The sequence below is a fragment of the Lactuca virosa genome, chromosome 9 (genome assembly GCF_052849685.1).
Source record: "Lactuca virosa cultivar CGN04683 chromosome 9, Lactuca_virosa_CGN04683_v6, whole genome shotgun sequence".
NCBI lineage: Eukaryota > Viridiplantae > Streptophyta > Magnoliopsida > Asterales > Asteraceae > Lactuca > Lactuca virosa.
The window spans coordinates 20,638,105-20,665,736 of NC_136434.1; the positions used below are offsets into that span (position 1 = coordinate 20,638,105).

At 25.9% G+C, this 27,632-nt stretch overlaps 1 pseudogene; it reads left to right on the forward strand.

The window, feature by feature from the left end:
• LOC145138996 (xyloglucan endotransglucosylase/hydrolase protein 2-like) lies at positions 1 to 27,632 on the forward strand (annotated as a pseudogene).

Here is a 27,632-nt window from a genome sequence, read left to right on the forward strand (position 1 = left end):
ATGGGTCTTCATCTATGGATGATAACAAAGATGATGGTCACTTTGTCTGAAGTAATTTTCTTGCTTAGAGTTAGTGATGCAGCAAAGAATGCTAGTTTTGATGAGAATTATAAGATAACTTGGGGAAATCAGCATGTTCAACTTCTTAATCAAGGACAAGAGGTTCATTTGTCATTGGATAATTCCTAGGTTTTCAACTAAATTGTATTTTTTCTGAATGAATAATCTTTAATTGTTTTCTCGAAGTATTTATTTAGATTCTATATTTTATTGTTTTATCACTAACAAAAATTATAATAATTTTACATAAACATATTATTCTGGTTTTCTAATATTCAAAAGAGAATCAAATAATATATATATATATATATATATATATATATATATATATATATATATATATATATATATATATATATATAAAGAGATAAGTTCAATTGAGAAAATAAAAAAAAAAGTTGAAAATGGAAAAATCATTTTCAGCCACTTATTTATTTTTGCCGCAAAAGCCTCCATTGTACCGGCAGAAATGAGAAAGGAATACACGTATGTTTTCCAACAAAACATGTTTTCTTAAACTATGCTAATCATTACCTTAATGTATACAAAACATAATTTTTTTCATTTTTTTTAAAATTTTTAACGAGCTATTTTTATCTAAAATGATTTTAAATATATCAAAATTCATAATTTTTTATTCTTTATAAATAGACATCTATATTGATATAGTTTTAAGATAAAATAAAAATTTTATTTTTTTTATTGTTTCAGCTATCGGTATTCATAAGTGAATAAAATTGCATCAGATTTTTACTACAGTACATTCGTTATTCACTTATGAATAAAAAATATGATTATTTTTTTTAACAGTTTAAGTATCATTCATATATGAATATAGCATATAATAAACTCTTTCCAGTTTACATCAACTCTAATCACATTTTATATTCACATATGAATAAAACATGTATTAACTTTCCCCACAAGTTATATTTACGAAGAACACATTTATCATAATTTTGTTTACAATTCATTTGTTATTCATATATAAATAAATAGTTCAAATTTTCAAAACACTACGTCTTTTATTAACATAATACTTATTCATATATAATAAAATTTTGATAAATGTTTTATTTATATATGAATATAACATACGACGACAACTAATACACATTTTATTCATATATAAATATAATATGTGACAAAAGATGATGTAAAAAATATACTTTAGGTAACGTGTTATATTCATATATGAATGATACTTAAACTGTAAAAAAGTTAAGCATACGTTTTATTCATAAGTGAATAACGAATGTACTGTAATACAAATCTGATATATTTTTATTCACTTATGAATAACGAGAGCTGAAACTCTAAAATTTTATTATTATTATTTTATCTTAAAACCATATCAATGTGGATGTCTATTTATAGAGAATAAAAAATTATAAATTTTTATATATTTAAAATCATTTTTCGATAAAAATAGCTTCTAAAAATAAAAAAAGGTGTGTTTTTGTTTATATTAAGGTAATGATTATCATAGTTTAAGGAAACATATTTGGTTGGAAAACACATGTGTATCCGTTATCCATTTTCGTCGGTACAACTAAGTGTTTTGCGGCAAAATAAATGTATAGCTGAGAATGATTCCCCCATTCTCAACTTTTTTTTTCTCAATTGAACATATATATATATATATATATATATATATATATATATATATGAAAGAGATCCATGGAAAATGCATAATTAGGGCAACAATGTTAGGAACCAATGAAAACATGCCAACAAATCAAAGATACACAAATAGTCTATGTGGTTTGAGGTAATTTACATGTTTGGTCTCTTAATTCGTCTAATAGTTACAATCCAAATTAAGCACTAAAATTTCAAAATATTGAACACCCATGATCCAAAACGTAAACGGTTATCTATAGGGATGAAAACCTGCATTAAATATTGAATACCCAGAATCCAAAACATAAACAGTTACAATCCCAAGTAACCACTAAAATTGATTTATAATGTTCTTTAATTAGATTTATCTTAATCATGCTTGAATTATTACAATTCCAATTAATTGATGACTTTTGAAAGTTTTGAATCTCATATTCAAATAAAATTACGTTAGGATTGTCCATAACTATACAATATATATTAACTTGTTTATATTATTCTAAGAAGAGATTACAGGCTTCAAGGACATATTAACTGCTTTGTAACTAACTTCCAGTCGGTTTTCTCATATTTGGTTTTTCTACTACCATTCGGTAAATAGGAAATAACAACTTATCTATTTTTATGACATTCAATGCTTAATATAATGATTATAATCATTCAATAATAAATAATAATAAAAGGTTTTAATTAAATGCTGGATGAAAACAAAGTCAAAATTAAAAAGTATAAAACTCAGGGAAGAAATTAAAAAAACTAACACCAAGAGAGACATGAAGGAGAGAACCAGATGATTTGAAACTCAGGACTAAATGCGTTTTCCAGTTTCAAAAAAAATCTAGCAATTTATTAAGAAACTTTGGTTGGATCTAAAGATAATAATTAATTATTGATTTATGATTTTCGATTGTTGTCGGTTTGATACTATGTGTCTGTTGTATTTTTGGGAACCAATGTTATTTATATGAGCCCAAACAATGTATTTTTTGTTCTTCAATCGTTGTTCATAAACATTTCTTATATTTGTCCAGATAGGAATCAATGTATATTTGGATGAGAGATTCCTAGGAGGCAACGGTTACCATATTGAAGATTAATGAAAGTAATTCTAATGTCAAGAATTAATGGAAGTTATGTTATGATTAACACCATGAATTCTAGTAAATTGTAGGTATTAATTCAAAGAATTAGATGGTTACTTAAACAAGTAACTGTCTGTATTCATAACAATTAAGAACACGTAGATTGGAAATTACATCTTTAATACCAAGAATTCTATCATTAATACCAAGACACCATAGATTTAGGGGTCAAATAGACAAATTATTCGGTCGATTTTCCAATGGTGTAACATTCGGGCAATTGAATTTCAATGAGTCTCAAGTATCATTGACTTTGCATCTAAATGGGGAACTGCCCCAAAAGAAGAAAAACTTTCACGACGATTTTGTTTGGAACCCTATGGTGCTTATGGAAAGCCAGGAATGAAAGAATTTTTAAAAAACATAACTGTGAATCGGCGAAAATTATCTCTGATGTAAAGGCTTATACCTATGTATGGGTAAAACATAAAGGAGGATATGACAAATTAGATTGTAATCAATGGATTAATTCACATTTTCTTTGTATCTGAAACAATGTAAAATCACCCGTACTAGTTTCTTGCTAGTTAGGTGAATATGTTATGAAATAAAATATATCTTTTGTTGGTTCAAAAAATAAAAAAAATAGACAAATTATTCCAAATCATAAAGACGATTTTTGTAATTTAAATTAATGGGCGGGTGTCATTTTATTATTGATAGTTACCTATTAACCATAATATGCATTTTCGATAGATTTCCCTTATATATATATATATATATATATATATATATATATATATATATATATATATATATATATATATATATATATATATATATATATATATATATATTTATTTATTTATCAGAAAAAATAAATATACAAAAATTCATAAATTCCATGATCTACAAGTAGACATTTATATCGATATATAAACATAATAAATTTAAGTCATTTGGTCATTAACAAGTGAATGATCACTCTCTCCAACTTTTATGAGAAGTGATTCGTATACAACAATTTTTTGCCAAACACAACAATTTATGCATTATAAAGTTGTACAGTACAACATCTTAAAGCACTAGTTGCTGTATATGGAGAAAAATTGTTGTGTACAAATCATCTCTCAATTTTTACACTCGCACTCTAATCATTCATAGGTTATTAACCAATGTGATTCATATGTGAATCTATTCAAATTCACATGAAAATGTCATATGATTAAATCATTGGCCTAAAAAAATACACATGCATATCTACACTTTTAATCATATCTACACTCGTAACATGTACTTATTTAAAAATTTATTTGTAGGTGTTGGATTTGGGTCAAAATCATATTTTGGATCTGGATGCTTTCAAATGAAGATTAAGCTACCGGCTAAAGATTCTGGTGGTATTGTTACTGTTTTTTATGTATGTACAAATCCTTTAAACTTGTCTTCATAGTTCTTTTATATATATATATATATATATATATATATATATATATATATATATATATAATATAACCTAGCGCCATACAAAGATGATATTGTTTGGACAACAAGTATTATGTAGCCATATCGTAAGTTATATTTAACAAAAACTTAATAAGAAAATAGTGTTGTAAGGTAATGTAAATACGAAAAATCAATTAGTTTGAAAAATTATCATTTATAAGGATAGTATGGACTTTTTATGATGACTTTTTATAATTCTCATTTTTAGAATGTTATTTTGATACTATAATCTTTAATAATGAAAATGTGTGAGAACAAGAATAAAAGAAAATTAATGAGAATGTGTAACCTGATCATTCTCATATATATAACACTTGGTACACGGTTACACAATACTTTTGCATCTTAATATAACCTACTTATATATATATATATATATATATATATATATATATATATATATATATATATATATATATATATATATATATATATATATATATATACTAGGCGTAACCTCCCGCGTTGCGCAAGAATGCATTTAAGTGGTAAAAATAATTATGGGAAAAAATAGAAATATGTTGAAATTTACGTTTTTAGTCATGTTTTGGACATTAACCGAATTATCAAATAACTTAAAAATTCATCAACTTATATTTTAATACTATCTAATATAGTTCATACATTATAAACTTTACTTTTACTTTTATAATATCCAATATATATTATAAGTTTTTGTATAACATTAATATAATCTACTTTTCTTATCTCCGATAATATTTTTGGATAAAATAAGAAATAAGTTGTTTTGAATGAGCTATTAATAAACAATATTAAACTAATAAACTTTGTATTACACTATTTATATTACACCAAAACATCCAGGGTTTCATATATGGACTTTCATATATTAAACATTGAAATTAAGAATGAAGTCATACAAAATATATCATTATACATAAATGTCATCAAGAGTTTTAAAATAAGTCGATTAGTAAATATGATATTTAATTTTAATTACATATTTTGCAAGGCGTACGTTTGACTTTATGTTGGTGCGCCGAGAATCCTCTTCCTTAATTTGTACCTAAAAATTTAAGGTGAATAGGAATATAAAATAGATATTACTAAGCATTAATATAAATAATTAAAAAGGGTATGTGGATCTTCTACCACCGGTTAAAGACAACATACATCTCTAGTGGTATTGATTCCTATGTGAAATTGAAGTAGTCATTCTATGTACACCTTGTTTTCTAATTACATAAACAAATATGAGTAACCAAACATAAAAATGTTATCTTTATGTAGGAAAAATATTTTAGTTAACTAACAAATTAAATAATATAAGTTTAAGAGTTAGGAGTTTCAAAACATTAATATTTTTATTAATCAATCAATTAAGTAACACATGTTGAAATTTTTACAATCATTATTAAAAAGCATTTAAAATATTAGATTTTAAATGAATTTTGGTTGAAGTGTTTTGACCTCTATTATAATATATATATATATATATATATATATATATATATATATATATATATATATATATATATATATATATATAGAGAGAGAGAGAGAGAGAGAGAGATAGAAAGTATAACATATGTATGAGTTTTAATTAATTATCTTTTTGAAACGGTACAATTACAAAACAAAAAAAAACATATTTAAAATATTTAATTAAATATTTTCGACATCACCCTATATAACATATGATCAATATATTAACGATTAAACCACAATATACAACGACTGTATTACAATAATCCAAAAACGAATAAAATATAAAAACGAATTAGTATAACAAACTTACAAATTAAATGCTCTAATATAATAGCATATCTCCAAAAGTGGTCATAAGACCTCAACCCAACACAAAAACTTTTAAGTTTGTTTTCTTTTTGAAATTTGTATATGATTTGTATGCATGTCTTCCCAAAAGATTTGCCTTTTATAGTAAACTTTTCACTAAATGTTAATTAAACATAATATAAGTTATAAAACTTTTGAGTGTTAAATCATAATTAAGAAAACTTTTGAGTTGCATTAGTTAAAAAAAGGGGGTTTCAAATGAATGTGGTTTGAGGAAGTTAAAAAATGGGGTTTGAAATGCATGAGATTCAAGAAAAAATGCTAGCTTTATAAGTATGTATGATATATATATATATATATATATATATATATATATATATATATATATATATATATATATATATACACACACACACACACACACATTAGGCGTATAACAGTGCGTTGCACAAGATTAAAATAATACGATTAATATATATATATATATATATATATATATATATATATATATTATGAACCTATAAATTTTAGATATAAATTTAATACGAAACTAATTATAACCTGATCGTCACAATGCATATTATCTAACAATAATAATATTTTCATCACAAAACTCGAATAGAAAAACATAATTTCATGTTCAACACAATAATATAACCAACATCAACAACATATTTAACAATATTTGTGCAATACTACAATGAAAGTAAAACATATATATAATTATACGAATGTCATATGTTAATGTCGTATTATTGTGGATCATTTTTTAGTGAATCTCATTTGGTGTAAAAAAATAAAATACAGGGATTCCACGCGGTAAAATTGAAAAAATTAACCATACATTTTGTTTCATATTATTTTCAAACAATGTAAACAAAATTTGTATATTCCACTTATATAAATTTGTATATTTCTCTTCCTGGTTCAATATGAATACATGCACCCCAATGTAGAGTTTTGAGTTTTCTCAAATCAATTTTTTTCACCATCTTATACACCAAACTCCAACAATCTCATCTATATATGTGAACTATTTATATCTTTATATTAACCAAACAAATATAATAATTTTCACATACTAACTATAAGTTAAGAAAACTATTCACTTGTAGTAATTAATTATTTTAAAGTTCAAATCGTAAGTACACATAACTAATCATATATATATATATATATATATATATATATATATATATATATATATATATATTGGAAACGGCAAATGAATTAAATGGAAGCCTACTCGCAATATTTCAACGAGCACCCCGAGTTTGAGCTCTTTACAGGGCAAAACCAGCCCCATAGGGATTTACAGGGAAAATATTCCCACATGTGGCACCACAAGATGTAGTTTAAGGGAATCGAACTCCCAACCTCACACCCTACATGGGTATAAAATCTGGTACATCAACCTAGCTAGGTTGGACATCACTTGCATATATATATATATATATATATATATATATGCACATAAGTTACAAAACTTCTGAGTTGTAGTTACTAATTAATTCTTAGTTAAAAAGACTTTTGTGCTATAGTGGAAGTTTTAAATGAATATGTTGCAAGGAAAGTGATATTTGTTATAATAGATGCTAGGCAAATCATCGCACGTTGTGCGCGAATGTAACTATTTAATTAAAATAATCACTTTTAACAAATTGTGATTTAATATTTATAAATGAAAACCAATGTTAGTTTCAAAATAAAAATCTATAGTTAAACTATTAGTTTTATTAACTGTAATAAGTTTATATCATTGGTTATTTATAATATTAATTGATATTTTATATATTGTTTTATGTTGTGTAAATTATATAGCAAACGTACGTTGATTTTCTATAGATAACAAATGCAAAGTAGTATGAAAAAAAACAAATACTGCAACTTTTGATGATTTTATAGACCGTTTTAAGTTGTGTAAATTATATATAAAACATAAGTTGATTTGTTTATAAAACAAATAACAAATAGTATTGAAAAATATTACAACTTTTAATCACATAAAAACACTACAACATCTAGTATAACGTTTACATCAAATGAAATTTATTAAACACTTATAAATCATTCAAAATGAATATTTAGAAATCAACACACCTTGATATATAGAAACATTGTTATTAAAAAATGACGTTGAAATAACCATTGATGGGGCATAACTCATTTTTTCAACTCTTTCATATTTGAATCACAAACCTTTTCAAACATATGATTTTATTTATCAAAACTTACTTATATACTACTAATATTGCTACAATGTGTATAAATAACTGGAAAATAACAATGAATTACATATTAATAACCATAAATTTAAAAAAAAATCTTGAATGTAGTGGAAAATAAAAAGGCATGACTAATTACATTAAATTTGAAATCATAACTACATTTAAATTAGAAAACTCTTGAGATGTAATAGGAGTTTTGAACTCTTTTTTTGTGCACAATAATGTAATATGAATAGGGACAATTATATGTTATAATAACAATATTATTAACATTTATCATTGAAATAATGATTTTTATACTAAGTTGCAATTAATACTATAAATTTGAAGTATACAATAAGATAAATATAGTAAGTTGTGTTTAAATTGAATTCAATAAAGTTTTTGATTTAATATTTTTTTAATTATAAGTATTTTTAATTAATTTTGAAATAATTCATTTGAATATTTTTTATTTCATTCATTATTATTATATTATTTCAAATAACAATCATTTTTAATATAGTATAATCTGTTTTTTAGTTTTATGTTATCTTAAACTATTTTTATTTTTACTTAATTAAAAACTATATGTTTGGAAAAAACATGATTATTATATTTTAAAAAAAAACTATCGATTTTAGTATTGTATTTTTATTTTTATCCTTAAATCTTTGAAGTATTGGAAGGAAATAAATGGTCCCAGTAAATGGTGATTTGAATTTCAAAACTATAGTAATTGTTACATTTGAGTTATATTTTTATCACTTATATTTTTCTTATGAAAGTATTAATATACTGTATTTTTTATTTTACTTTTTCATTACAGTGAAAAACTAATAGGGAAAATGAAATTGACAAATATAATAAGATATAATAGATCACTTATTTTTATTAATATAAAAATATTTAAAAAATGGGTACATCCATATTAGTTTTGCGAGAACATAAAGAATGTATTTTATTAACACATAAATAGTCCTTGGTTTTCAACAACCAAGTCATATCATATTTTATTTTTCTCTACGATGAAAAAATGAAATTGACAAATGTAATAAGATATAATAGATTACTTATTTTTATTACTATAAAAATTTAAAACATTGATACATCCATATTAGTTTTTTCGAGCACATAAAGAATGTATTTTTATAAAACATAAATAATCATTGGTTTTCAGCAATAAAGTCATATCATATTTAAAATAATTCATTTTAATTAGTCATTATCACCAATAATTTGGAATAATAATTGTAAACTCCTTTTATCAAAATCAATTATCAAAAATTTTGTCGATGGTATTTAGAACAAAATAAGTGATAGAAACTAAAATAACATGTAATTAATAGCATAAAATACATGTTGAATAATATTATCTTGGATAGAAAAATAGATTGTCTTAACATAAAGAGAAAGACAACATAAAGATACATACATGTTAACAATGTCAATTGTTCTAACCGATAAATAGTTGCAATTTCTCTTTACATGCACCCAACTTGAATTTACTTGCATTTACATTTGGAAAAGTTACAATTGCTCTCTTTCATCCATAGAACCACTCACATAACTCTTCAAACACTAGCAAAATAATCTATCATTTTGTGTTGACATACATGCAATATGAAAGCTACAATGTTCTTATACATGCTAAATATTACATTTAACGCATTAATTAAATAAAATGATTTGAAGAGTTTTGAGTGTTACAAATCACAACATTTCAATTAATCATAAATTAAGTTGTATAAGTTGAATAGTCTTAGGAGTTTCAAATGCATGAGGTTGAAGAAAAAATGTTTGCTTTATAATATATACTAGACGAATTCTCGCGCGTTGCGCAGCGTAGGTTAAAAATATATTTTTAAAAGGTTGAAAAATATATGTTCAAAATGGTTATATTATTGACATTAACTTTGACATAATATTTTGAACAATATTATTCATTGACATCAATCCACATTCATCATTAATAAAATTAAATATAATTATATATTTAATATTATTTTTAACAATTTTTATGGTTGATTAATTTAAATTTTTACTTATGCGATTATTTTCTAATTTCAATAATGATGTTTATTTAAAATACAATTTATTTGTTTTTAACGTTATGTAATTTATAATTTGATGTTATTATCATTTAAAGTTATTGTTCTTTAGTTTTAAACCACCTATTATTATTAATAAGTTAAAGAAGACTTTTAAGAAACTCTTAATATTAATATTAAAATGTTAAACATACACTAAATAATAAACTGATAAGATAGACAATTTGCATTTCAAAATAAATTTGCATGGATAATATAATATATCCATGATTTTTATAATTTGATTTTATTATTTATAATTATGGTTCATTAGTTTTAAAACCACTTATTATTATTAATAAACGAAAGAAAACTTTTAAAAGACACTTTTTATTATAATTAAAATGTTAAACATATACTAAAATATAAAGTGATAAGATAGACAATTTACATTTTAGAAAGACTTACATTGATATTATGTATAATATTGCATATCCATGATTTTTTATTAATTATTATTTTGAAGCAACACAAACATACAAACATATATACAATATCTAATTAAATACTATCTATATCACTTTTACATAACATATGATCGATAATATGAATCTAAACAAATTTACATTAAAGTTTCAACCACAACATACAATGATTGTTTTAAAAGAATAACTAAACCAAGAAAAATATTAAAAAAAATAGTATATAACAAACTTACAAATTAAAAACTTTAACATAATAACATGGCTCGAAAAATGGTCCAAAGCCCTCAAACCAACACAAAACATTTAAACTTGTTTTCTTTATGAATTTTGTATGTGATTTGTATTTGTGTGTCTACTCAAAGAGAATGACATTTTTATAGTAGATTATCTATTAATTGCTAATTAAACATATTATATAAGTTATAAAACCTTTCATGATATGTGATTAATTACTTTGAAGGTGAAAAGGTGTGGGGGTTTCAAATGCATGAGGTGCTTGGAAATTTGTGTGGGGGTTTCAAATGCATAAGGTGATAGGAAAAAAGTCTCCTTTATAAGTATAGTATGATATATATATATATATATATATATATATATATATATATATATATATATATATATATAGTCTGGACATCTTGTCATGTTATATTTTTTTAACTCATATATATTCTAGTAATATATTCATTAATAATATAATTCTACTTTTATAATTATATTACTTGTATACTCAACGACGAAACTCAATCAAAGAATCATATAAGACATTGCAAACTAAAAACATCTATCATTAAGAAATTATATTAATTAAACTGAAACGTGATCTTCTTTTTCTTTTGGCTTTAAATATATAACCATAAACTTTTTCTTAAATTGAAAAGAAAGTGGAATGAACAATATTTGGATATAAATTATAAAAATTAGAAAATAACACCATATAGCTTTTAGTATTTCAAAACCTTGATTATGATACCCTATTTCAGTTCTCTCCAACATACTTCACCATTTTCTTTCTTTTACAAATTAACATTTCAAAAACCTTCAACCTTGATGATTTATTACTTTTTTTTATCTTCATATTCTCTCTAAATTTTGTATGTGATCTGTGTATGGAGAGTTTACTAAAATGATTTATCATTTTTATAGTAATACAATGTATACATAAGTAGAAATAAAAAAAGTTATTAGAAACTTATAATTATTGTAGTAATTGACATTCTTCATAACTATACCCTCAATTTTGGAGCTTTGTGGCTAATTTTGGAGAAGAAAAACACCAAAGAGACACCTGGATAAATGATATCCAGAGAGACGCTAGCAGAAAAAAAGGGAGAAAAAGGAAAGAGTTTATGGGTTTAGACTCTTATTCTTGCTTCTATTAAGTCTCAAGTACTTTTATTAAGTCATACAAAAGAGTGTCTTAATGTTGGAAATGATTTGTTCAAGGTTTTATCAAATTTCAAGCATTATTATCTTAGAAAAAAATCATATTCCAACTAGCACTGATGCGAAATAACCCACTTCTTGAACTCTTCATATTTGAATCGTAAACGCTTGAACTACATGAAAGTTTTTTGTGAGAAAATACAAATAATATACCTGTTATTGTAATAAAAACTATATTGGAATATGTAAATCGTAACCACTTGAACTACATGAAAACTTTTTGTGAGAAAATACTACTAATATAGCTATTATTCCAAGAAAAAACTATATTGCAATATGTGAATCACAAAACCTTCAATCACATGAAACTTTTTTTGTGAGAAAAGAGTACTAATATATATATATATATATATATATATATATATATATATATATATATATATATATATATATATAGCCAAGTTTTTTTGAGAACCAAAAGATTTGTGAGAACTTGCGAACTCATAATCAGCTCATCATTTTTCAACACCAAAAACATCAATATTCTCCAAATGGTGCGTCTAAGCCATATCTAGACTAAAAAAAATGATTTGATGATTTTTTTGTTTTTAATGACTGCTGATGAGCACAATCAGCAGTCCATATGACTGCTAATTGTGCATACATTCAAATTTAAAAAATAAATAAATAAAATTGTTAAATCTTTTTTTAGCCTGGATATGGCTTAGAACGTACCATTTGGAGAAGACTGGTGTTTTTGATGTTGAATAATGATGAGTTGATTATGAGTTTGCAAGTTCACACACTTTTTTTAGTTCTCACAATAACTCAGCCATATATATATATATATATATATATATATATATATATATATATATCTTTACTATCTTATAAAAGAAATCTCACTATTTCCAAAAATAGATTGAATATAATAATATTATTTTTTTTAAGACGTCCAAACCATTAAGCTAATAGTACAAGTAACCATCAATAAAATAATATTATATATATCTTATAATTATGTAATTGTTTAAATCGTATAAATGATGAAGCAATATGTACAAGTATCTAATAGAGAATAAATGTTATTTCCAATAATCAAGCCTTATAATCATATAATTGACCCGACTTTTATTTTGAATTTCCCCATTTCTAGCTGAAATTGAACAATTCTCTAATCATTTATTATTTAAAGTGGGAGACTTATTCAAATCGAAGGAACCCAAAAGTCCAGCTCCAAGCATTCAACCCAAATATCTCCATCTATCTCTGGAGATTAAGTTAGGGCTTGTCTCCTTCACCTTCGACCTCACCCTCTATCTCTAGCCGTCAAATATCGCTTGGAGGTTCACTACTTCTCATGCTATAAAAACTAGCAGGATGACCGGTTTAAGGTATCAACTTATACGTACTTTATCTTTTTAAATTGTTTTACAAAATATCATAATTTTTATTCTCGATTAATGTGGACACTTTGTCGAACCCCAATGTTCATGCTTATAGTATACTTTTTTTAGTCCTTTTTAGTCGAATCACCCCTCCAGAGGCGATTGATGTTTGACGGTTGCGTTTTGCAGTGTTGGTTTAGTGGATAGCAGTTCAAAATCGAAATTTCATGATGCTTTCGATAAGTATGTTTCAAAACATGTCGCATGGTTTATATTCTTTTCCCGGCTTCTTTCATTTTCTGGTTCATTTATTGTTTTATGTCAGGGTGGATGTACCAAGATTGATTTTAGGGTCGATATAGAAAGATGGATGTCAGGTTCTTCTTTTCTTGATTTCTAACTACCAACCGATATTTATATTCTTTTGATTTCATATCATTATGTTTTTCTGCTTTCACAGGTTCGAGTTTTATGTATTTATTTCCTAGGTTCCGGTTTTATGTATGTTGAATAGGTAAGCAACTTTCTATTGATTTATGGTTCCATGACATTATTCATAAATATAAACACTATTAGTTATTTTCGTGTCACTCTCTCTTTAAACCTAAAGTTAGTAATTGAGAATTGAGGGTTTGTACATCTCTGGTTTTGAAAACTATATTTTTGAGATTTTAACATGTCTTCTTCTCTCTTTGTGTATATGATCTGTTTCTCAGGCATGAGGGATTTGTTTAAAAATTTAGACTTTCTTCTTCGTCGCCGGTTTCAGGTATAGGATCTATTTTTTGAGTCTAAAAGCTTCAATAAAAGCAATAACAAATATGTTTTTTTTCCATGTATAAAATTTACATCAAATTTGGATAAGCTTGATGAATAAGAAGATTTGTTGGAGTACTGTGATTTTTCAGGAGGAATGTAAGTTCACTAACCTGCTGATTAAATGGATATTGATTACTCACCGGTTTAATGGTTTCCGCTTTTTAGAGCGGATGTCAAAGCTACTTTGGAGGGTTGAGTCGAGGATGGTTTTTGTGTGGATGATGGTTCGCTCTCCGTGGATGAAGTGTACATACATATCTACCCATTTTGGCTTCTTTGAGGGTTGCAATTTTTTTTAAGAGCTTTACTTTATAACAACATGAAATATTCAAACAGAGAAATGAGAGCACGTAAGATCTTTTTATGATTTCTTGTACTTTCTGGTGTTTCATCTGTCGGTGCTCTTGTTGCACTACAAAAGGAGAAATAAGTTAGTATATCATCTTTATTCATATGTAATAATGTGTCATTTGGTTTAAATTGAGTCCCTTCTGTACTTGAACTACAAGAAAAATTGGATTCTCTCACGGGATATGAACATTTACGATTGGACATAAAAGAAGATGAAGCAATTCATAGAATTAAAGTATTGGCCGAGTTTTTTGACCATTTTAATGTTTTGATTTCTTCAAATTTATGCCAAGATGTTGATAATTGCATGCAATTAATGTTAAATAGGTGTATATTTTTAAAGTGAAAGGTTTGGATATTTGGCATCCATATGCCACGAGTTATACTATATTATTAATTTATTACATATTGTTTTAAAATGTAATTTGTTGTGGATGAATTTTTTGATGAGCTGCAATATTTAGATGGAATCAGGTTTTGATGTTTAGTTCAATTGAGAAAGCCATGTAAGTTCGTTTTTAATGAAAAAATATACTCGAATTTTTATAAAAAGAAGTCATTCTTGACTTTTTATTTTTTTAATAGCAAGTTTTCAACAGAACAATAAGTAACTCACATACCCCTTTGTTGTTATCAACTGATGTAGTTGCTACCAAACTACCACCGACCAAATAACAAATATTAAAAATAGTCTTTAACCTTGTGAACTAATTTATAATATTAAGAAAACGATTAACTTGGACAATTCTATCAGTTTATAGCTATTTCTTACATTCACCCCGTGGTGTGATTTTTGATGCTTGAGTCAACTTCGAACCCATTCTTTGGTGTTATTGAAACATTTGATTTTTTTTTTCGTAAATTCAAAATAAGCACATTAATTCGATCTACAAATCTGAATATACTTACATTTAAGTTTGTTGTTGTTGTTAGGTTTGGTTTAAAATATTAATCTTTTCTCGGTCTACTTATTTGACATCGATAGTTAACTCTTTTGATGTTAGATCAAAACTCCATTAAGTCAATTTTAGAACTGATGTGGTCATAAGTATTATTTTAGCCAAAAAAAAAAAAGAACAACTAATGGCTTATTCTGAACCATTACAATTTTAAATACTATTATTTTCATTGATACCCAAAACTCTTATAATCACATTAAAACAATTTTTATTAATAATAAAGTTTGGATAAAAAGGGTTTTCATTAAGAAAGACAAATCATTTTTTACAAACTAATAAATTGATTTCAACAAATTTCATTTATAAAATTTTATAATAAAGATAATCATTTTACAAAATCTATTCAAAATGGTCAGAAAAAGTGATTATTTTTAAAAAACTGAAAAAAAAAATTAGTTATTTTCATTGAAAAACTCATTTATAATGATTAGATTACCTAATTTTGTATAAATAAATATCCCTTTGAAATTTGAACTAACATTATTATATTTTATTCTAATAAATATATTTTAAAAATGACAAGTGTTATCAAATTGACATTTATGTACATACATTTTTATTTAACAAAAACAAAATTTTTTCAACCAAAATTATGTACACATTTTTATTTTTAACCCAAAACAAAAACGCAATTATATTTGTTTGCCGGAAACTATTTGCCGAATAAACACCATTCACCGCCCGCCGCTTTGCGCGGGTAAACGACTAGTATATATATATATATATATATATATATATATATATATATATATATATATATATATATATATATATATATATATATATAAAAGGAGAAAATGTAAAAAGTTAATGGAAATTTATAAATATTATAAATGCTGTTAACTAACTAATGTAAAAGGTCATTTAGGTTTCAAATCAATATGGTATGAGAAAACAAATTTTCTCTAACCGCATGAGTTTGAATGACCTTCTTTATAAGATATTAAGTGAAACTCTGTGTGTTGCGTGAGAATACAATTATATAGTTAAAATAAATTTTTTTACCAAACTATTATTTAATATTTCTATGTTGAAACCCAATGTTATGTGTAAACCAAACCTATAGTTAACTATTAGTTTTATTAAACATTATAGTTTTAAATTGTAAGTCATTGCGACGTATACCACTATTTGATAATTTTATAAACCGTTTAAAATTGTGTAAATTACATATCAAACGTATGATATATATATATATATATATATATATATATATATATAATGAATAACACGAAAAATAAACATTACAACTTTTAGTAACATAAAAATACTAAAACATCTATTATAACATTTGTATTAACTCTTCATATTTGAATTACAAATATCTTTAAACACATAAATGTTTTTAATGAGCAAAATTTTACAACTTTTAAACACATGAATGTTTTTAATGAGCAAAACTTTAAAATGTTATAAACAAAAGGAAAATAAAAAGTTATTAGTGATTACTAATTAATTACCATAAGTTAAAATTTTTTGAGTTGTAAGTAATAAATATACATAAATTAGAAAACTTTTGAGTTTTAATGGGATTTCATGAAAAGAAAACAAAAAGTTATTAGTGATTAATAATTAATAATCATAAGTTAAAAACTATTGAGTTGTAAGTAATAAATACATATAAATTAGAAAACTCTTAAGTTTTAGTGTGAGTTTCAAATGAATGTAGTGCTTGGAAATATGTCTTTATTATTATTATTACTAGGCGAATAGCCGCGCGTTGCGCAACGTAAAATTACGTACTTAAAATTTTGACAAATAAATATTAAAATTAATATATATTATTGATATTTATATCGTAACACCTTTCATATTTTACCCTAATACTACATGTTATTCAAAATACAACGTTTTCATTTTTAGAAATATATTAATGTTTTTTTTCTTTTCTTTTGTATTTGATGGGTTCTTTTCTACCAAAGCCAAAACATCCAATAAATACTACGAAATCTATGTTTGTTTATCACCACACACCTCTATTGCTATGCTTCAATCCAGATTACGCAACTGCAAATGTACAAAGTGACATTTATATCCATTAATATCAACTAAGTAAATAATGTGATGTACTTATTATTTGTCAGATGCATATCAATGCACATATTAATTTTCATATTCCAACATCAGCAAACTAAAACCACATAGGCATAGTTTGGATACCAACATCTAATTTCTATTAGAGACTAATACAAACACACCCTTGCCACAAAAATGATTGGTTGAGACTAAAGGTATATATACAAAAAAAATGAAAGCTAAAAGGATTACCTTCTCATGACTTGAAAATGAGCATGGCAACTTATTGGTATGGGTTGTACCAGTACAACATTAAAATATGCATGACAGGCCTTTAGTTCACATGCGATATTTTATAGGATCAACTAGGAAATTATGACTTTAATGGAAACTAAGACCAATTGACATGTAAAACAATTTATATGTAGCAATACATTTGCTAATATGACTTCAAATTTTCCAATATCTTCTAGGGTTCAATAAATCCACCTTGTGATGCCAATGATGAATATTTCACTGTTTTCCATCTTTTTTTATATTCTTAAATATTAAAATGGTTTTAACAAAAAATCTTAAGAAAAATAAAAGTTCTTACACGCATGGATACATATGGAAGTGTCAAATAGTGAAGTTGGAAATAATTTCCATTGTTGAAGGAATGATGATGAAAACCGAATCTATTCAAAGAATTTAAAATGATCAGCAAGATTTGTTTGTGTTTGCATGAGTCAAATATTAATTTAGTACATGTAGTTAATGGAATTAGTTGCATCTTTATGCAAAAGTTTCTACCCCGAACATAACATGTGACATACCGGAAGCAACCATCAGTTGGTAAAAACAGAAAAAAAAATTATTGAAATTTATATGAAAAGCAATGCACATATAAAAGTCTTTTTTCCTTCTTTAAAGGTCCTTAATTCTTGCAAAATATGACAAAGATGTTCCTATTATTCACCGTATTTATACTTGGTCTTGTGAAGTTTGATGTTGTTCATGTTATTTTTACATTAAAAAACCAATTAATAATCATTATTAAAAAGTCTTTTGAGTGGTATTAATTAAATTAGGGGGTTTCAAATGCATAATAATCAAGGAAATTAAATTAGGGGGTTTCAAATTGCATAATGTCAATCGTTTGAATGACATCTACCCACGGGTTACTCATGAATAAAATTAAATATAATATATGGTTTAATGTTATTTATAGTTGTTGTTATTGTTAATTACTTTTTTTTTAAATTTATTTGTTTAATGTTTTAATTTCTATCATTGTAATTATTTAAAACATCAAACATTGTTTTTTTATATTAAATGTAACAATATAATCATTTATATAGAGTTATTTTTAACTATTATTATTGTAAGTTATTTTAAGCTACTTATTTTAAAAATTTTAGCTATTATAAAGATATCTTTAAGAAATATTTTACTTAAATTGAGATTACAATTTAGTTTTTGCATTTAGCAACACAATTTATCACTTTTAACTATTCACAAAATATTCTTTGGGTTTTTTAAGTAAAACTGAAATTTATATTTAAGTTGACACTATAATGTTATATTTAAATTAACAAATTAAGTATTTTGACCAAGCTGTTCAAATGTTATCGCTTTAAACTCATAATGGTTTACATACAACGATATATTAAATCTAATAAATTAAGTATAATATGTTAAAAGTTAAAGATATAACTTTATAAGTAGAAGTAAATATATTATTTTAATATTGAAATTTTGTTTATTTCTGATTACACTTTAGGTTTGATATTTATTTAACATTATTAACCAACTTATAATCATTATTAGAAAGACACTATAATTAATCACTTTTAACTATTTACAAAATATTCTTTGGGTTGTTTATGTTAAACTAAAGTTTATATTTAAGTTGAACCTGTAATGTTATATTCAAATTAATAATTTAAATATTTTATACAAATTGTTCCAAATTTGTATCTTTAAAATGATAATGGTTTACATCCAACAATATATTAAAACTAATAAACTAAGTATAATATGTTAAAAGCTAAAAAACATAACTTTATAAGTAGAAGTAAAGATATTATTTTAATTTTGAAATTTAGTTTATATATGATTACACTTTAGGCTTGATATTTATTTAACCTTATTAACCAATTTATAATTACTATTAGAAAGAAATTGAAAAGTCATGGGAGTTTCAAATGAATGTGGTGAAAGGAAATATGCATGGGAGTTTCAAATGAATGTGGTGAAAGGAAAAATGATTCCTTTATAATATGGTATGATATGATATGATATGATGATATGATAGATATAGATAGATAGATAGATATATATAGATATAGATAGATATAGATTATTATTATTATTATTATTATTATTATTATTATTATTATTATTATTATTATTATTATTATTTCCCATATAAATAATTGGTTTGATGCATCATTTTAATCCTTTCAATTGTTAAACATAAAGATATTTACATTTAATATTATAACATACGTAGGTGGATATATGCGTTAAACAAATTGTAACACCCACAAAATCATGCCAATTTTAAACTTTTAAAAACATTTCAAATACTAAAAGTTATTACAAAAAGGTTTCCAAAATAGTTTCATATCAGAGTATCCCAGAAGTCCAAATCAAAATATGAGGGAGTGTACGGTCACGCCTTCGCCTTCCCGCGGTCATCCGCTGTACCTGAAACAATAATCGATAAATGTAAGCTCGAAGGCTTAGTGAGTTACCCCCAAAATACCAACCTCATACAACCATAAACATATCGTATAACAAACACAGAACAACCATGCATCTCGAGTCTACAGTGTGACCGATCCGCCCGTACCGGGCCTTCAGTCCACCTGGTGTACTCTCTGAGTCTACAGTATGACTGGACCGCCCGTATCGGGCCTTCAGCCTATCTGGCCCACTCTCCGAGCTTCGACAAGTCTGGACCGCCCTCTCGGGGCCTTCAGCCTATCTGGACCGCTCGTCGGGCCTTCAGCCTGACTATGTGCCCTCCGGGGCCTGCAGTCTATCCGGTCCGCCCTGGGTATTTTGGCCTACAGCACGAAGCAGGTCCCGCCTCAACCCAACCCCCATACCAATCAAACAATCATGTGCACATAAATATCATACGCTAGCATGTATATAACAGATAATCATACCGATCTAAGAGATCACTAACACAACAACCATCCTATAACCAGGATACCGACCTTACCGGTCACTAACATAACATCATCCTATATACCAGGATACCGACCTAAACCAGGTCACTAACATAATACCATCCTAACTACCAGGATGCAGATCTAGCAGATCAATAAACATATCAAGCAAATACCCTGATACAAATCCGATAAAGGGCCGGCCTTGGTGCCTTAGACCCTGTTGAAATAGTGAGGATAACTCACCTTGTAATGTCGGTCTGAACTGAAGTATCGACTCCCGAAGTGCTGTCTCACCGAAAATCCCAAACTACCCAAAATAACGAATGCTGGGTCAACATATGGGCTATCAATCCTGACTAAAGGGTCCATATAGTCCACTTTGTCTTTTCTCTAATTTGGGCCAAGGCCCAATACCAAAACAAAACCCAACACTAGGTAGGCTTTCCAAGACCACTAGTGGCCTAATTTTCTAAATTGGGCCCAATCCCCCTAATGGGCCTCATCCTAAGCCCAAACATCTTCTTGGTCCACTTTATCTGACTTCTGATGGCCCACTAAGGCCCAAAGAACCAAAATCCCCTGCATGGCCCAAACCGAGGCCCAAAACTCGCAAGGCCCATATATGATGAGTACGCTGGGCGTCCCTGCATATACGCTCAGCGTACTCCCCTGTTAAGTCACTTTCCCATTAAATGCTTAATACTCCAATCCAGAAGCTACAATCATAGATCTAAGTCCTATTCAACGTCTTAATCCATAAATTCACTGACTTGGTGACTTTGCATGACCCTAATATCCCCAAACTCCAAAATAGCTTTCCATTCTCATAAAAATGATCTTAACTCCTGCATGAATCCAATAAGACATTCAAGATGGAAACTTTCTGCCTTAGGGACTCATTTTGAATTGAGAGTGGCAACTCTAAGTTCAGAAATCGGATTTGAACCATAAAGTTCTATACTTGGGACCAAAATGACTTCAAAATCAAACTACACTAGATCTAAGCATTCTTGAGGAAAGTTATGAACTTTATACCTCCAAAGAGTCTCAAATGATGATGCTATTCCAGATCTATGAGCTCAAAATTCCCAAGTCCTTCTTTGCCAATTTCTTATTTCCTCTTCCAAGCTTAAAGACACCAAGATGGCCTCTCAAGATCAAGATCACACAAGAATGAAGGGATGAGACGTTCTAGGGTTTTTCTGAGGTTGGGGAGGCTAGGGTTTGAGCCATAATGTTCCTTATATATTGGTTAGCCCCCAAATTAGGGTTTAGGATCTCTGAGAGTACGCTGGGCGTACTCCTCCCACACCCGCGATCATTTAACCTTCTACGTTGGGCGTACCCCAGCTTACACTGGGCGTACTCACCCAGTTGCCACCTATTCATGTTGGGTCCTTTCTTGCCACTTCCTTTCAAACCAAGGGCCAAAAGTGACATAATTCAAATCCGAGGGATGAATTTGAAGCTACTTGAAAAATGGGATGTTACATAAATCACATATAATATATATTTTCACAAATGTCATATATAATTCTTGTCGCAGGAAGATGAAAAAACACTTTCATATGAAGAACATATCACGATAAGACAATCATAATTACATATCTAATGTTAAAAATGATGTTATCTTTTAAATATTGTCTTGTAAATATGTTGTACAGGATAACCCAACCAAAAAATAATAGAAACTAAACATATTCAAAATAAAAAAAACTATAATTAAATAAATAAGAAATTAAATGGTTGAATATATAAATGAAACAAAGAAAAAAAACTCACGTTCGTCTACTCTGCTAAAAAAACATGTATACGTTTTTCGACTACTCTTTCTTCCATTGACACCATTCAACCATAGAAATTTGATGACATTCTTGACTAACATGCAATAAAAATGTTTTTCTCGAGAAAGAAGAATTATAAAGATATTCAAAACGTTGATGTTTGGAGAGTCACAATCAAGATTGAGTAATACACACAAATCACATATAAAGATCACAAGAGAAAATGAATACAACGAAAGAATAGAAAAGCTTCATTTGTGTTGGTTGAAGGAAAAAAATCATATTACAATTACCATTGATGCGACATAAACAATATCTTCAACTCTTCATATTTGGATCATAAACGCCTGAACTCAATGAAAGCTTTTTGTGAGAAATACTACTAACATTTGAATCATAAGCGCTTGAATTATATGAAAGCTTTTGGAATTACAATAACTTCAACCACATGATGACTTTTTGTAAGAAAAGTATACTAATATAGCTACATATTTAATTAGAGAATACAAACAACTATTGGAAATTTATAAATATTATAAATGTTATTAATTAAGGAATATAAAATGTCATTTAGGTTTCAAATCAATATGGTTTAAAAAAACAAAATACCTCTAACCACATGATTTAAAATGACCTCCTTTATAAAAGATACTAGACGAATTCCAACTTGAATTGAAAAATATATGTTTATAATGATTATGTTATTGAAATTAACTTTGACATAAAAATTTTACACTAATTTATATATATATATATATATATATATATATATATATATATATATACATATATATATATATATATATATATATATAATCTCAACTATTTTGAACAATGACATTCATTGACATCAACCCTCATTCCTCATTAATAGAATTAAATATAATTATCTATTTAGTATTATTTATAATTTGATGTTATTATCATTTAAAATTTTTGTTCATTAATTTTAAACCACTTATTATTATTAATAAGTTAAAGAAGACTTTTAAGAAACACTTAATATTATTATTCAAATATGAAACATATACTAAATAATAAAATGATAAGATTGACAATTTGCATTTCAAAAGAGACTTGCATGGATAATATGACATATCCATGATTTTTATAATTTAGTTTTATTATTTATAACTATTGTTCGTTAATTTTAAAATCACTTATTATTATTAATAAGTAAAAGAGAACTTTTAAAAAGAACTTATTATTATACTTAAAATGTTAAACATATACTAAAATATAAAGTGATAAGATAGATAATTTGCATTTTAAAAGAGACTTACATAGATAATATAACATATTGATGATTTTTAATTAATTATTGCTTTGAAGCAACACAAACATACAAACATATATATAATATTTAATTAAATATTATCTATATCACGTTCCATAACATATGATCGATAACATGAATCTAATCTAATTACATTAAAAATTCAACCATAACATACAATGATTGTCTTAAAATAATACTTAAACCAAGAAAAATAATATAAAATAAAGAATTAGTATATAACAAACTTACAAATTAAAAACTTTAACATAATAACATGGCTCTAGAAATAGTCCAAAGCCCTCAAGCCAACAAAAAAAACCTTTAAACTTGTTTTCTTTGTGAACTTTGTATGTAATTGGTATTTGTGTGTCGAGATTGACATTTTAAAGTAGACTATCCATTAATTAGTTATTAAACATATTATATAAGTTATAAAACCTTTGAATGGTTAATCATTATTAAGAGACTTTTGAGTGGTATTCATTCAAATAGGAGGTTTCAAATGAATATGGATTGAGTAAAAATGCCTCATGGGAGTTTCAAATGAATGTGATGAAAGGAAAAATGCTTCATTTATAAGTATACTAGATGAATTCCCGCGCGTTGCGCGACACATGTTAAAAATATATTGTTAGAATATAGTTTTCAGACACCTTTTAGTTAATTCGATTAATCAATTTAGGTTCTTTTATTATTATTATATTTAATGTTTTCCTTTTAACTATGTTAAAAAATATATATTGAATTTTTTTAAACATTATTTAATATTTTACGTTAGGTTTTAAATTTTACACTAAATTTTTAAGCTTATTTGATATATTAATGTAGGTTATTTATTTAACTATATATTTAAGTTAACAAATTAAGTATATCATATTGATAAGTCACAAATTCTTCCATTTATGATAATGTTTACAACTAAAAGCATATTTAAGTTAATAAATTAAGCATATTGTATGAAAATATGAAAAGTTAGGAGTTTCAAATGAATGTGGTGAAAGAAAAAATGATTCATTTATAATATAGTATGATATGATGATATGATATGATGCTTATAGTTTTAATTTTTAAGTCATTGTGATATATACAATTATTTGATAATTTTATAAACCGTTTAAAATTGTGTAAATTATATATCAAACGTATGATAATCTATATATAACGGGTAACAAAATGTATGAACAAAAATATGAACTACAACTTTTAGTAACATAAAAATACAAAAACATATATTATAACATTTGTATTAAAAAAAGATATATATACAACGAATAATAAAAAATATGAAAAATAAACACTACAACTTTTAATAACATAAAAACACTAAAACATTTATTATAACATTTATATTAACTTTTCATATTTAAATCACAAATCTCTTCAAATACATTAATGTTTTTAATTAGCAAAACTTTACAACCGAAAGGAAAATAAAAAGTTATTAGTGATTACTGATTAATAATCATAAGTTAAAAACTCTTGAGTTGTAACTAATAAATATACATAAATTAGAAAACTCTTGAGTTGTAGTGTGAGTTTCAAATGAATACGCTACTTGGAAATGTGTATTTATTATTATTATTATTATTATTATTATTATTATTATTATTATTATTATTATATTCGTCTAAATAATTGGTTTTGATGCATCATTTTAATCCCTTCAATTATTAAACATAAAGATATTTAATTATAAATTTATAACATACATAGGTGCATATATATGTTAAACAAATCACATATAATATATATTTTTGTAAATGTCATATGTAATTCTTGTCGTAGTAATATGGATAAATTACTTTCATATGAAGAACATATCATGATAAGTCATCATAATTACATATCAAATGTTAAAAATTATGTTATCTTTTAAATATTTTATTGTAAATATGTTGTGTAGGATAACCCAACAAAAAAATAATAGAAAATAAACATAATAAACATTGGGTGGTTGAATATATAAATAAAAATGTTACATAAATATACGTTTAAATCAAAAGAAAAAACTAATATTCGTCTACTTTACTCAAACAAAACACAACCTATATCGGTTTTCTGAATCTTCTTTATTTATTTAACACCATTCAACCATAGAAACTTGATGACAATTCTTCACTAACATGCAATCAAAATGTTTTTCTTGAAAAAGAAGAATGAGAAAGATATTCCAAGCAAAACATTGATGTTTGGAGAGTCACATTCAATATTGAGTAATACATACAAATCACATTAAAAGGGAAAAAAATGAGAAATTGAATATAAAGAAAGAATAGAAAAGCTTCATTTGTTTTGGTTGAAAGAAAAAAAAGCATTTTACAATTACCATCGATGCGACATAACCCATTTCTTCAAATCATCATATTTGGATCGTGAATGCTTCAACTATATGAAAACTTTTGAATCATAATATCTTCAACCAAATGACGACTTTTTGTAAGAAAAATGTACTAATATAACTACATATATAATGAAGGTGAAAGGGTGTTGGGGTTTCAAATGCATGAGATGTTGAACTTATGGGGTGTGTGATTTTCTTGGAATGGGATTATGTGTGATTAATTACTTTGAAGGTGAAAGGGTGTGAGGGTTTCAAATGCATGAGGTGTTGGCAAATTTTTATGGGGGTTTCAAATACATGAGATTCAAGAAAAAATGCTAGCTTTATAAGTATGTATGATATATATATATATATATATATATATATATATATATATATATATATATATATATATAAAGAATGTTCATATGAAAACGAGAATAAAGTGAAAACAAGAAACTAATTCTAGCCTTATGGTAAAAAAAAACAAGTGGTACAGTTTTAAAAATGTCTATCATTATTCAAAATCATAACCATAAAATTTGGTTTGCGCTTGTAATATGATTAAAATCATAAATGAATAAAAATTAAATGGTTTTCTACCTAAAAACCCTTAAAGATAAATGATTTATGCATCTCATAGTATGCTTCTCGTTATGTTGTGTTAATGTAGTTATTTCTAAAAACAACTGTTCACGAAGAAATGGACTTTGAGTTCTTGGGAAATCGGCCCGGCAAACCAGTCAGTTTATAAACAAACGTATTTACAAATGGTCTCGGTGGTAGAGAGCAAAAACTCAGTCTTTGGTTCGATCCTGGTGTGGATTTCCATTACTACAAATTGTTATGGAACGACCATCAAGTTGTGTACGCCTGTATCCTCTTTTATCGGAAATTACATACATCATGTTGATATCAAACTTTATAGGTTTTGTTATCTTGATTGTTTCTAATGATCAAGAAAATAAAACCAATCACTTTACAAACAAATATATTTACTAATGGTTACATTTTATATTCATTTCAGGTTCTTTGTGGATGACACACCAATAAGAGTATACAAGAACAACATAATTAGAGGTGTTGGGTACCCTAATCATACACTACAAGTGATTGCAAGCTTCTGGGATGGATCTAGTTGGGCTACTGATGGTGGAAAAACAAAGGTCAATTTTTCAAATGCACCATTCCACGTCAATTTCCAAGATCTTAACATTGATGGGTGCATCTCGAGGCCTAATAGTCCTAATAAGGACTGTGGTTCTCAAAAGTATTGGTGGAACACTAAAAAATATTGGCAATTGAACCCCCAACAACTAAAATCATTAGAAGATGTAAGAAAAAAGTATATGAATTATGACTATTGTACTGATAAGAGTAGGTATCCTACCCCTCGTCCAGAGTGTAGTGAAAAATGA